Source organism: Conger conger, chromosome 12, assembly GCF_963514075.1.
Source record: "Conger conger chromosome 12, fConCon1.1, whole genome shotgun sequence".
Classification (NCBI taxonomy): Eukaryota; Metazoa; Chordata; class Actinopteri; order Anguilliformes; family Congridae; genus Conger; species Conger conger.
This window is the reverse complement of record NC_083771.1, coordinates 49,070,662-49,083,161: the sequence shown is the minus strand read 5'-3', so window position 1 is coordinate 49,083,161 and position 12,500 is coordinate 49,070,662. Positions and strand designations below refer to the sequence as shown.

Below are 12,500 nucleotides of genomic sequence, written 5' to 3'. Positions count from 1 at the left end.
CTATATTCTCAAGTATCCATGCTCTATGCATGCCATTTTGTTATGTGCCTGCTTTTTTATAAACGATATTGCCTTTTATGTTATCTTGATCTGAACATCTGCCTTATTAATGTTTTATGGCCATTTTGTTTTGGCAAAGTCACTCTGCCCTGGTCTGCTCACCATGCTCAGTCAGGTTTTGGGTTTGATTATCATAAGCTGTATATGAACAGACGTGTAGATGTGTTGTGATCTGTTTTTGCCAGTATGAGTACACTGTGTAACCAACATCTGAATTGGGTGATGTTTGTAAGCAAACATAACCAAAGCGCAATTAATTTTGTTACGATTTATTATGGATTCAGATTGTAGTGGTTTGTCAGGAAGGCCCCTCTTCTGGACTCCCATCACTGTCATCAACAATCACCTCTTTCACAAGACGAAAGGGACGATCTAATCATTGCTTTCATGCAACGAAATGAACGTTATTTTTTTTGTATTCTTGAGCCTGGCATATAACTGAATGACCTGAATTAGTTCTGTAAATGTACAGCCATATAAATGGACTGCATTTATTCAGAATTTTTTCCAGCAACGAGGGCAGAAAGCGCTTTACAATTAATGCCTCAATTCACCCATTCACACACACACACACACACACACACACACACGCACCAACACACACCAACAGCAAAAGGCACCCATGCAAGGCACCATCCAGCTCGTCAGGAGCAACTGGGGGTTAAGTGTCTTGCTGAGGGATAGAATTAGCGTGAGAATTGTATGTGTTCAACCCCGTGCTGCGTGGAGAATTGATATATTTAAAAAAAAAACTAAACGGAATGATCTTTCTGTGTCATGAGTTGAGCTTTCTCTGCCTGCCCTCTTGGGTGTTTGGGCCCCTCAACCCGGGGGAATTTAAGGAATTAAGATTACTGCTGTTTACTTATGTCTAAAAATAAGGGCTTCACTTGGGCTCCCAGTGGAGAACTGATCTGCTGGCGTGGTCTTCAGGGAAGGGAAGAAAAGAGAGAGAAAGGGACGGAGAAAGAAAATAAAAAACCAAATTCATCTCTGTGAGAGGTTGGTTTTGTGTGTGTGTGTGCGTGTGCGCGTGTGTGTGTGCGTGCGGTATGGTCGATGATCTCTGTGATGTCACACCAGAGTTAATGACCACCAGCCAGTGAGTGCTAACCAGGCAAATCTTCAGTTTTGGTTTGTGTTTTTGGTTTTTTTATTTCCTGTTTTGGTTCTCTAACTCTGTGTTTATGTTCTTTCCTAATATTTCCTGCTGCTTCATCTTAAAATCTGTCATCATCTACCATTCCATTCAGTTGTCATGTGTTCACCAATTAGGATCCTGTTGATTCACCCCAGTCTTACACTGTTAAAAGCTCTATAAACTTGCAGTAGAGCACAATAAACACCCAGTGAATATGGGACTTTAATCCTTCATGAGATGCACTGTGGGCATAATGTGCTTTATGAGGGTGAATAAAACACGACAAGCTTCTAATTAGGAAAAACACTAATTTCTGTGCGTGGGGGCCGGAGTGGGGGCCGGCGTGGGGGCCGCTAAAACTCTGGAACGGGCGGTCTGCTCCCAACTGTCCACTTCTCCAGAACAATCTCCATGACCCCAACCAGTCTGGCTTCAAGAGTGGCCACTCCACTGAGACCGCCCTGCTTGCGGTCACTGAGGCACTCCACTCTGCTAAAGCCAAATCCCTCTCCTCTGTCCTCATCTTCCTCGACCTGTCGGCCGCCTTCGATACAGTCAACCATGAGATTCTGCTCTCATCGCTGTCTGGGATGGGTGTCACAGGGTCTGCACTCGCTTGGTTTTCCTCCTACCTCTCTGGTTGCTCCTACCAGGTGACTTGGAGGGGCTCAGTCTCCGACCCTCACCCCCTACGAACTGGAGTCCCGCAGGGCTCAGTTCTTGGGCCTCTCCTCTTCTCGCTATACACCATGTCTCTTGGTTCTGTTATTTCTTCCCATGGCTTTTCTTATCATTCTTACGCTGATTACACCCAACTCTTTATTTCCTTCCCCCCCGACACCCAAGTCACCACACAGATCTCTGCCTGCTTGGCTGATATCTCTGCGTGGATGACTTCCCACCACCTGAAGCTCAACCTTGCCAAAACTGAGCTTCTCTACATCCGTGCTAAGTCCTCTCCGTCAATCGACCTCTCACTGACTGTTGAGGACTTTGTAGTTTCCTCCTCCCGTATGGCAAAGAATCTTGGGGTGACTCTTGATAACTGCCTCACCCTGGCTCCATAAGTATCCTCCACTGCCAGAACCTGCAGGTTCTTTCTGTATAATATACACCGTATCCGTCATCTCCTGACAGAGAAAGCCACCCAGCTCCTAGTCCAGGCGCTCGTCATTTCCCGCCTGGATTACTGCAACTCCCTCCTAGCCGGTCTCCCAGCGTGTGCCATCAAGCCCCTCCAGCTGGTCCAGAATGCTGCAGCCCGCCTGATCACCAGTCAGCCCAGGTCGGCTCATGTCACCCGCTTCTCATTGGCCTCCACTGGCTTCCTATTGCCGCACGCATCCGATTCAAGACCCTAGTGTTGGCATTTCAGGCTGCTAAGGGGACTGCCCCACCTTACATACAATCCTTGATCACTCCCTACTCCCCAGCTAGACCACTCTGGTCTGCTAGCTCTGGTCGCCTTATGGTTCCCTCTCTACGTGCACCTGGCGGTCGAGCTGCACGTTCACGCCTGTTTTCCGTTCTGGTTCCTCAGTGGTGGAATGACTTGCCTACCACTGTCAGGATAGCAGAATCCCTCCCCCCATTTCGACGCAGACTCAAAACACACCTTTTCTAACTCTACCTTAGTCCTCCCTCCTGATTTCCCCCGCGCCCCCTTTCTGATATCCCTATCCTCCTTGTCTAACCCAAAAAAAAATATTTGCACTTATGATGACGACTATATGTTTAGAACAGCATTCCATGTGTATTTTCCTAGTTATGGATGTGATGCTTTGACTTGTGGAAGAACCTATGCACTTGTAAATCGCTTTGGATTAAAAGCGTCTGCCAAATGACAGAAATGTAAATGTAAATGTTTCCAATCCAGGAGCCCTTAAGACTCTGTTCAGAGTTTACTGAGGGGCCCGAGACCCACCAGATACTCACTGTATCCTGACCACTGGGCACTTACCACTGAGCACTTCCCTCTGTATCCTGACCACTGGGCACTTACCACTGAGCACTTACCTCTGTATCCTGACCACTGGGCACTTACCACTGAGCACTTCCCACCGAGCACTTACCTCTGTATCCTGACCACTGGGCACTTACCACTCAGCACTTACCACTGAGCACTTACCTCTGTATCCTGACCACTGGGCACTTACCACTCAGCACTTACCTCTGTATCCTGACCACTGGGCACTTACCACTCAGCACTTCCCTCTGTATCCTGACCACTGGGCACTTACCACTGAGCACTTACCTCTGTATCCTGACCACTGGGCACTTACCACTGAGCACTTCCCTCTGTATCCTGACCACTGGGCACTTACCACTGAGCACTTACCACTGAGCACCTATCGCTGAGCACCCTGTCTGCCTGCAGGTGGAGATGACACTCTGATTCGGTGCATTTTGTGGAAAAAGGTTATTTAATGGGCCTTGCCAAGGGCAGCCCTGTGGAGCCCTGTGCGCGGTCTGTAGTTCCCACGCACGGGAGAAGCGGTTTAACCGTGTGATCTGTGTGTGAGCGTGTCACGGGAGAAGCGGTTTGTGTATTTAGTGGATTTTTTTTTTTGTAGACAGCACGTCCCGTCAACAACGGGAGTCTGGCGGCTGCTGATGTTAACTGCGGGAACAGATTGTGCCCGTTGTGCATTTCTGTTGGTTCACTGCGAGCTGCTCTGTGGTCGGACTGAAGCGTGGTCTGGATTCTAGTCAAGGCCATGGAGCTCAAATGTGGCTGTGTCTCGCATTTGCTGCTTCAGTTTTTTCAATCTTACATTTTGTATTTCTCCTGTGGTAGACCTGTCAGTGGTACTGGTGTGTCTTCCATCATTTACCACTAAAATAGCTGATGAGTATGTTCACAATGTGCCAGCAAAATCCATCCCAATGTTCAGGGCGTTGTGTGAAAAATGGCAGATGACAGAGACTGTTTCAGCAGTGCTGTCGTTCAGCGGTGTTGTCGTTCAGCAGTGCTGTCGTTCAGCGGTGTTGACACTCACATCTGTAGCTCTTGTTCTAGGCGTGGAGGCGGCTCTCGATCTTCTTAAAAAGCTTGCCGTACTAAGATTACGCGTGTTATTGTTGACTTGACCTCCAGTGTGGCATGGTTGATGGTTTAGGAGTACGATATCCCCTCACGCTCAGTGGAGTTCCCTCTGTGCGAGTGAAACAAACCTCTCTCCAGCTCTCGGTGATCTCAGTAATCGTGCGGATGGTCCCTCCTCATTAATTCATGCCCGAACACAAGTAGCATCAGTTAGCATCAGTTGGCCTTCGCTGAACAGTAGGAGCCCTTTAAAACTCCACCGCCGATCCACAGCTCTCCTTTCTCTGTTTATTTTTTTATATTTTCTGCTCTAGTCCTGTCACTCTTCTGTCTGACATGAGGAGTTTTACCTGGGAGTTTTACCTGTGAGTTTTACCTGTGAGTTTTACCTGGGAGTTTACTCCAGATCACTGCTGCCAGAGCTTGGGTTGTGGAGGGGAAAAGACCAGGAGGGACCTGCTTGGTTCTTTAATCGCTGCTTTTGATGAAACATGACTGAAAATGATCTGGAAGAAACTGATCCAACAGGTTTACATTGGGTTTGAAATTAAACGGTAAATATGCAGTTAAAGTGCAGACTGTCAGCTTTATTTTGAGGGACATATTGAGTGGTAATACCAGCCTTTATACCCTTTTTACCCACATTGTAGGGGGGCAAAAGCAATTGGACAGACTAACATACTATTAACGTAAGTGTTTCTGGGTATCCACAACATGGTAATGGTGTAACGTAGCTATCGCAAAATCTGTGTTCGGCAAGCCCGTTGCCATTGTAGTAGACCTGTTGTATCGTGCTGAGGAAAGTGATGGAGGTCTACTGGCCAACGCAGCCTGCAGGAGAGACGGCTGATCGATCAGATAACGGTCTGATTACGCTCCCATAACGCACCGGCTCCTTCCTGTTGTCACGGTTAACACCCTCTCTGCAACTGACCAAAAACAGGAACACTCTGCAAAAAATATCTCTTAACACACATTTCCAGTGTTAATCAGGCTGCAGATCTTTTCTCTGAGACATGAGCTTGTTTTCTTTTGCTGTTTGCTTGACTGCTGAATTCTCACTCCGTTTGAAATCTCGAAATGCGTCAAACCGTCTGGAGAGCCGCTTTGGCTTCCTGACGCAGTGTTCCCTGTTACTGCTCTGACATGCTTTGCTGGCCGCTTCATACGTCAGAGTGTGTATGTTTTGTGTTTCACTCTTGCGTGAGATTTTTGCGCAACACCAGGTGTTTACTGTATGGATGATGCTTTGGGTTTCTGGAGAAAAGCAGCTGTGCACCAGTCATGCCCCCATCTGTTTCTGTGATGTCACAATCTGAAACATTCCCATCACATGCACTGTACTGGTGCGTCAGAGCTTATGCTGGTTTTTAGAGGGCTTTTGCATTGAAAGCCTTTGAAGAGTAGATTTATTTATTTATTTCTTTTGGAACGTTTCTTCAGTATTCTCCGTGTTCTGGAACCTCGCTGCTGTCCGTCACCAGCGGTCATTCTGAATTGTGACATCAGCATGAGAATGTTCAGTCCACATTCTAACCACATATCTGTGACCTCACACCGTAATGTGTCCTAAAGCATTCAGACTTCTTTTTTTGTGCAAAATTTTAACAATAACGCAAAGTACTGCACACTGCTGGGAGAGGGGAGAGCCTGATTCTTGGCCCCGGAATTATAGCTCACACACAATGTTCTTACAATACTCCTGCAATGTTTTATCAGTGTTATAACATTGCGTTACACTGCAGAAACAGTGTGACAACCTTTTGTGTTAGCTCAGTAGCTAACTTGAAAAACAAATATTCACAATATTGCATCAAATATAGCAAATATTGTATCTTCTTAGCTGCCATTGTTTCAGTTACACAGACTCGAAAACAGGGGGAATCCTTATAGGTACCAGGAAAAAGGGTGTGTGATTTACTGTACACTGCCTGCACTCTTATACACCCCGTGAGCACTTTATTAGGTATTTATTAGACTGATGGATTAGAGTCTGATTGGTCTTCTGCTGCTGTAGCTCATCCACTTCGTGGTTCAACGTGTTGTGTGTTCAGATGCTCTTCCACATACCGCAGTTGTAATGGTTGGTTATTTGAGCTACTGTCACCTTCCTGTCAGTTTGAACCATTCTGGCCCTTCTCCTCTGACCTCTCTCATTCCACGGTCTAAGTCACTTGGATCACATTTCTTCCCCATTGTGACATTTGGTCTGAAAAACAGCTGAACCTCTTGACCACATCTGCATGCTTTTATGCATTTTGTTGCTGCCACATGATTGACTGATGAGATATTTGCCTTAATGAGCTAGCGTACCTAATTAAGTGCTCAGCGAGTGTAGGGTTATCTGCAGGGATCCCAGCGCCAGAGGGGCACTAATGCGGTTGAAACGTTCGACTCGTGAAGATGATGGAGAATCACAACAATAAGTGTGGTCTGAAATCCGGAGGTAATGAAAGAGTCTATTTAAGAGCTGTGTGATGAGGGAACCTGTCAGTGGCCAAGACCGTTGTCATAGTTACGAGAGGAAGACGTGTCTGACACGTGTGTGAGCTGAATCCTGTAACCTCCTCATTACGGAGTCGGTGGCAGAAAGACTGTGATTCTGTCCCCTGAGTGCTGATCTGTTATGAGAAGCCCGTTTCATTTGTGTGAACGCAAGACTTTACTTATTAAAGGTGTTACTTTTAAAAATAACCATTCATTCATCATGGGCCAATTCTGTGAATTGAGCTGGTAGGTTAATATTCCTCTGTCTGCTGGTAATTCAGCTGATCTGAATGATTGTATGATTTTAGTAATTATTATTCCTGCACCTTTGCTTGTGTGTTACATTAAAATCGATCCCTCGCAAAATCACCAGTTTCCGGTTAATGTTCTGTGTTTACTCATCTTCAAACATAGGCCCGCTTCTCAATCTAACCCTTTGAAGAGTAGGTTTTATTTTTTTCCTGAATGACAAGTCGTGAAAAGTGGGAACGATTACTCTCAGCCCCCCGTGGCACCCGGTTGTGCACGACTTCTCAAGATCGTCGTCACGCCCAGTCCCACGCGTCTGAAGGTTTGTGTAGCTTCACTCGCCACCGGAGGCAAACCGGTCTTATCCAGCGCGGGGGGTGGGTCTCGCTGGCCTGTTCGTGTTTCGGCCGCCCAGGAAGCGTGAGTCACTGTCTGAGCGGGAGTAAAGGGCCAGGTTACCCAACGCCGGGCTGACCGCGGTGTTGGGTAGCCCAGCTCCAGTGAGGTCATGGGTCCGTAATCAGGCCAAAGAGCCTCGTGTGGGAACGGTCAGATCTCTTAAAAACACTCGCGAGACTGTTTGACCTCCAGAAACCTACTTAACGTCTGATTGCCTTCTGGGAAAAATGTCTGCAAATGTTCGACGGGTTGTAAACATGGACTGTGGGTTGTGCGGTTGGCCCGGGGATGACAGCAGTTTTAATGAGCATCGCTCCGCCTCGATTGTGATGTTCTCCTCTCAATTAAAGAATGACATTGTTTTCTCCAATAGCAGTGGAAGCAGTTTGATGTAAAATGGATGCCTTGTCATTTGGACCTTCTTTCTCATTATTCACTTCACCTGCACCCTTTCCTCAGAGCACAGATCAGATGTAATTGACTTTTCTTACGTTCTGTTGTCTCTCTCGTAATCAGTCCAGTGTTTTGTCTCCCCCCCGCGGTTCAGCCTCCTGTTTGAGAATTCTGTGAGTGAAGCCTGGTGTCTGTGCTTCCAGAGCCGGTGACTCAGACCGTAACCGTGGGCGCGGACGTCTCCCATGATCCCCTCTGTCGCGTCTCTCCGGCCGGCACAAAGCCACGGCTGTGCAGAACCTGCAAAAAAAGAAAAGAGCGTGTTTATATTCCCGCGGAAAATGTTGTGTGTCACCCGGGCGCTCTGGGAATAAACGCCGTCTCCGCGGGACGCCGGCGTGTTCCAGTGACCCAGCTCAGCTTCGCGTGTTCCAGGGAGAACACGCGTGTTCAGGTGCAGGTGGGCTCCTTCATGCCGTGATCGCAACAGTCCTGGCTACTGTCATCTTTTCATCTTCCCCGGGTTATTTTTTATAACTTTTATAAGACCAACAGAAAAAGGGCTGTTGTGTCCCAAACAAGGTCACAAATGCTGGCGCAAGGAAAGGTTTTTTGAGGTAGTGAGCCTTCACCTTAAACTTTTTCTAAATTGTAAATAGTCAGTGGTGCTTTGTAATGGTGTTGGGTTGGGCTGTGTGTGTAAATAGTCAGTGGTAGTTTGTATCAGTGTTGGGTAGGGCTGTGTGTGTAAATAGTCTGTGGTAGTTTGTATAGGGCTGTGTGTGTAAATAGTCAGTGGTGCTTTGTAACGGTGTTGGGTTGGGCTGTGTGTGTAAATAGTCAGTGGTAGTTTGTAATGGTGTTGGGTTGGGCTGTGTTTGTGAATAATGGTAGTTTGTAACGGTGTCGGGTAGGGCAGTGAGTTCAGTTTGTGTTACTCTGACAGCATGTCAGCATATGAAGACTGATCAGCTCACCGTCTGTCGTGTAGGTTCAGGGTTTCTCACGGGAGTGAGTTTGAAGCACATCGCCACAGGACTTCTTTCGTTCAGTTATCTGTCATCTGATTGAACTCTTTTGGAATGTTATTTTGTTATTTTTCTTCAACATTATGAGTCAGTGATGTCAGCAGTGATTGTGACATCAGCATTAGAATGTTCTGTGAAGAGTGGCCCTGTTTCCCTTGCGTTGGGTCGTTGTCAGGACAACCAGACGAGAACCTCACCCAGCTGATCGTTTGGGGGGTTGCGCGTCACAGGGACCTTCAGATGCTGTGAATCTATATCAGCCACGCGACTGTTTGTCTCTCTACCCGACTGAACAACAGTCAGCGCTGCCCCTCCTGCACCCCTTCCATCTTTAGATTCTGTTTTAATGCTGGAGTGAAGTGCATCTTTGTTGTAAGAACACGCTGTGATGAGAGGTTCACAGTGAGAGTCTTTCTCTGCAGAAACACCAGCGTCTCCAGCATGACCTCATCAACACAAAATGAGCAGAAATGTGATTCATCTGCTCCAGGCTGCCGCACGCGTTCATTTTTTAGACTGTTGAGGTGCGGTGGCACCCCAGGTGTGAGTGGGGACCTGTCATCACTACAGAGGAACCCTTTTCCGTCTTTAACTCCGGCACAAACAGGCTGTTTACCTCTGCTGGCTCACTGCGGCACCCATCTGTGTGGGGTGGGGTGGAGTTAGGAGACAGGAGTAGGTTTATAATTATTAATAGGGTTAGAATTATGAGTAGAGTTAGTTAGGAGTAGGTTTAGAGTTAGGAGTAGAATTAGAGTTAGGAGTAGAATTAGAGTTAGGAGTAGGGTTAGAGTTAGGAGTAGGTTTAGAGTTAGGAGTAGGTTTAGAGTTAGGAGTAGAATTAGAGTTAGGAGTAGGATTAGAGTTAGGAGTAGGTTTAGAGTTAGGAGTAGAATTAGAGTTAGGAGTAGGGTTAGAGTTAGGAGTATGATTAGAGTTAGGAGTAGGCTTAGAGTTAGGAGTAGGCTTAGAGTTAGGAGTAGGCTTAGAGTTAGGAGTAGGATTAGAGTTAGGAGTAGACTTAGAGTTAGGAGTAGGCTTAGAGTTAGGAGTAGGCTTAGAGTTAGGAGTAGACTTAGAGTTAGGAGTAGACTTAGAGTTAGGAGTAGGATTAGAGTTAGGAGTAGGCTTAGAGTTAGGAGTAGGAGTAGGGTTAGAACTAGGAGTAGAGTCAGGAGTCAGCGGGGGCTGTGGCGGGGGCGGGGTTGGAGGGGGGCTCATGCTGGGAGCCCAGAGCCACGGAAACCTCCGGCACGTGGGCCTCTCAGCCCACAAACCAACAATTTCACAAGCCACAGAATACAAAACACAGGGGGGGGGAAAGAGGAAAAGCTCCGTCTCTTATTCTATTACTGAATGACATGTCACCAGCGCTGGGCGGTGTGAACAGAACTGGGTCAGAGAAAACCAGGTTGCCAAGTGTAAACAAACCCAGGTCTGAATGTGGCCCAGAAATAGCCCCTGCGCTCCATCCCTGTTGCCTAGCGATCGGCGATGGTGACACAACCTTTGCAAAGTGGGCCACTGTCGAGGCGCATAAAGACTCCTGGAGAAGTGGGTCTGTGTGTGAGCGTATACCTGTGTACCTGTGTGTGAGTGTATACCTGTGTGTGAGCGTATATCTGTGTGTGAGAGTATACCTGTGTGTGAGCGTATATCTGTGTGTGAGTGTATACCTGTGGGTCTGTGTGTGTGTGTGAGTATACCTGTGTGTGAGAGTATACCTGTGTGTCTGTGTGAGTGTATACCTGTGTGTGAGAGTATACCTGTGTGTCTGTGTGAGTGTATATCTGTGTGTGAGAGTATACCTGTGTGTGAGTGTATATCTGTGTGTGAGAGTATATCTGTGTGTGAGCGTATATCTATGTGTGAGTGTATACCTGTGTGTCTGTGTGTGAGTGTATATCTGTGTGTGAGAGTATATCTGTGTGTGAGAGTATACCTGTGTGTGAGAGTATACCTGTGTGTGAGTGTATACCTGTGTGTGAGAGTATATCTGTGTGTGAGAGTATATCTGTGTGTGAGAGTATATCTGTGTGTGAGAGTATACCTGTGTGTGAGTGTATACCTGTGTGTGAGTGTATACCTGTGTGTGAGAGTATATCTGTGTGTGAGAGTATATCTGTGTGTGAGAGTATATCTGTGTGTGAGAGTATACCTGTGTGTGAGTGTATACCTGTGTGTGAGTGTATACCTGTGTGTGAGAGTATATCTGTGTGTGAGAGTATATCTGTGTGTGAGAGTATACCTGTGTGTGAGCGTATATCTGTGTGTGAGAGTATACCTGTGTGTGAGAGTATACCTGTGTGTGAGAGTATACCTGTGTGTGAGAGTATACCTGTGTGTGAGCTTGTCTGTGTTTATTATATACAGAGCAGCGTTAGCCACAGTGTGGTCTGGCTACATGCTGCGATGTAAAAAAAATAAAAAATAAAAAATAATAATAAAAAAACCTTCTTTCTACTTTACCCCTTGTTGTATTTCTGTAAGCCCTGTCATTCGGTCTGGTGTTCTGTCACGTTATTTTTACATATGCAGGGCCTGCGTCCTGTTTGAGACGCGCCTTTCTTTCAGATATAGGTGATGAAATATTCCGTCAGGTGCCGTCATTCTCTGTCTCTGTCTCTCACTTCACACGGGGTTCTTCCTCTTCTTCTGCACCCGAACTACTGCTCACCACCGCTCAGACACTGTCTCTTTCATCCAAAGTGGCTTACAGTTGATTAGACTCAGCAGGGGGACAATATCCCCCCTGGAGCAATGTGGGGTTAAGGGCCTTGCTTAAGAGCTGCACTGATCTTACTGTGGCCACACTGGGGCTGGAACCACCAACCTTCCGGGTCCCAGTCATGTACCTTAGCCGCTAGGCTACAGGCTGCCCCAGCCATGTACCTTAGCCACTAGGCTACAGGGACCAGGACAGCCTAAACCGTGGCGTTCATGTATGTTCATGGTTTCATAGTTTCATGGTTTCATGGTTTCGCTCATGAAGTTCAGTAAAGCTGGTGGTGACGTTGCAGGATGTTGCTACGGTAACGGGCGAGTTTGGTGGTTGGGGCAGTGCAGTGTTACCGTGGTGATCTAGTGACCAGCTGTGACGGTAGCGTGTTACCGTGGCGACCTGTCGACCAGCTGTGCCTGTACATGTTACTGTGGTGACTGACCGCTCACGGGACGTCACATGGGTGCTCAGTCAGGCTGTGATTGGCCTGCCGTGCGCGGATCCCCGGCCAGGTTAAAGGGCGGGACCTTCGGCCTCTGCGTGTTGGCAGCTTCACGTGCTAACGAGCTAACCCCAAATTCCTTCAGCCGCCGTTCAGCACCGACGGACCAGGGGTGCTTGGTCTCGTGGTAAGTCATGTTGAAATTTGACGCCCCTGTATACAGTTATGACCCTTCCAGACGCTAAAGTTACACAGTGCGTGCCATGTGTAAACAGTATTTCTGGGAAAGCAAGGTTAAAAATATGTCTGAGTGAATGGTGAGATATTCCAAGAACGGTTTTTCAAAATGGATTCACTGCGTCTTTGGGTTAGAGTGGCTGTTTCGACCGCACTGACCCCGCCCTGCGGTGAGGCGGTAACACAGAGCTCTCACGTCTTCCCGGCCGTGTGAACACGCACGCACGCACACTCGCACCCACACGCACACCCACGCACACACGCACGCACGCACACTCGCACCCACACGCACACGC

At 47.5% G+C, this 12,500-nt stretch overlaps 1 protein-coding gene across 1 annotated transcript in view; it reads left to right on the top strand.

Moving 5' to 3' along the window:
• Nucleotides 1-12,500, top strand: part of auh (AU RNA binding protein/enoyl-CoA hydratase) — a 36,064-nt gene that overhangs the window by 9,746 nt on the left and 13,818 nt on the right. The window lies entirely within an intron of this gene.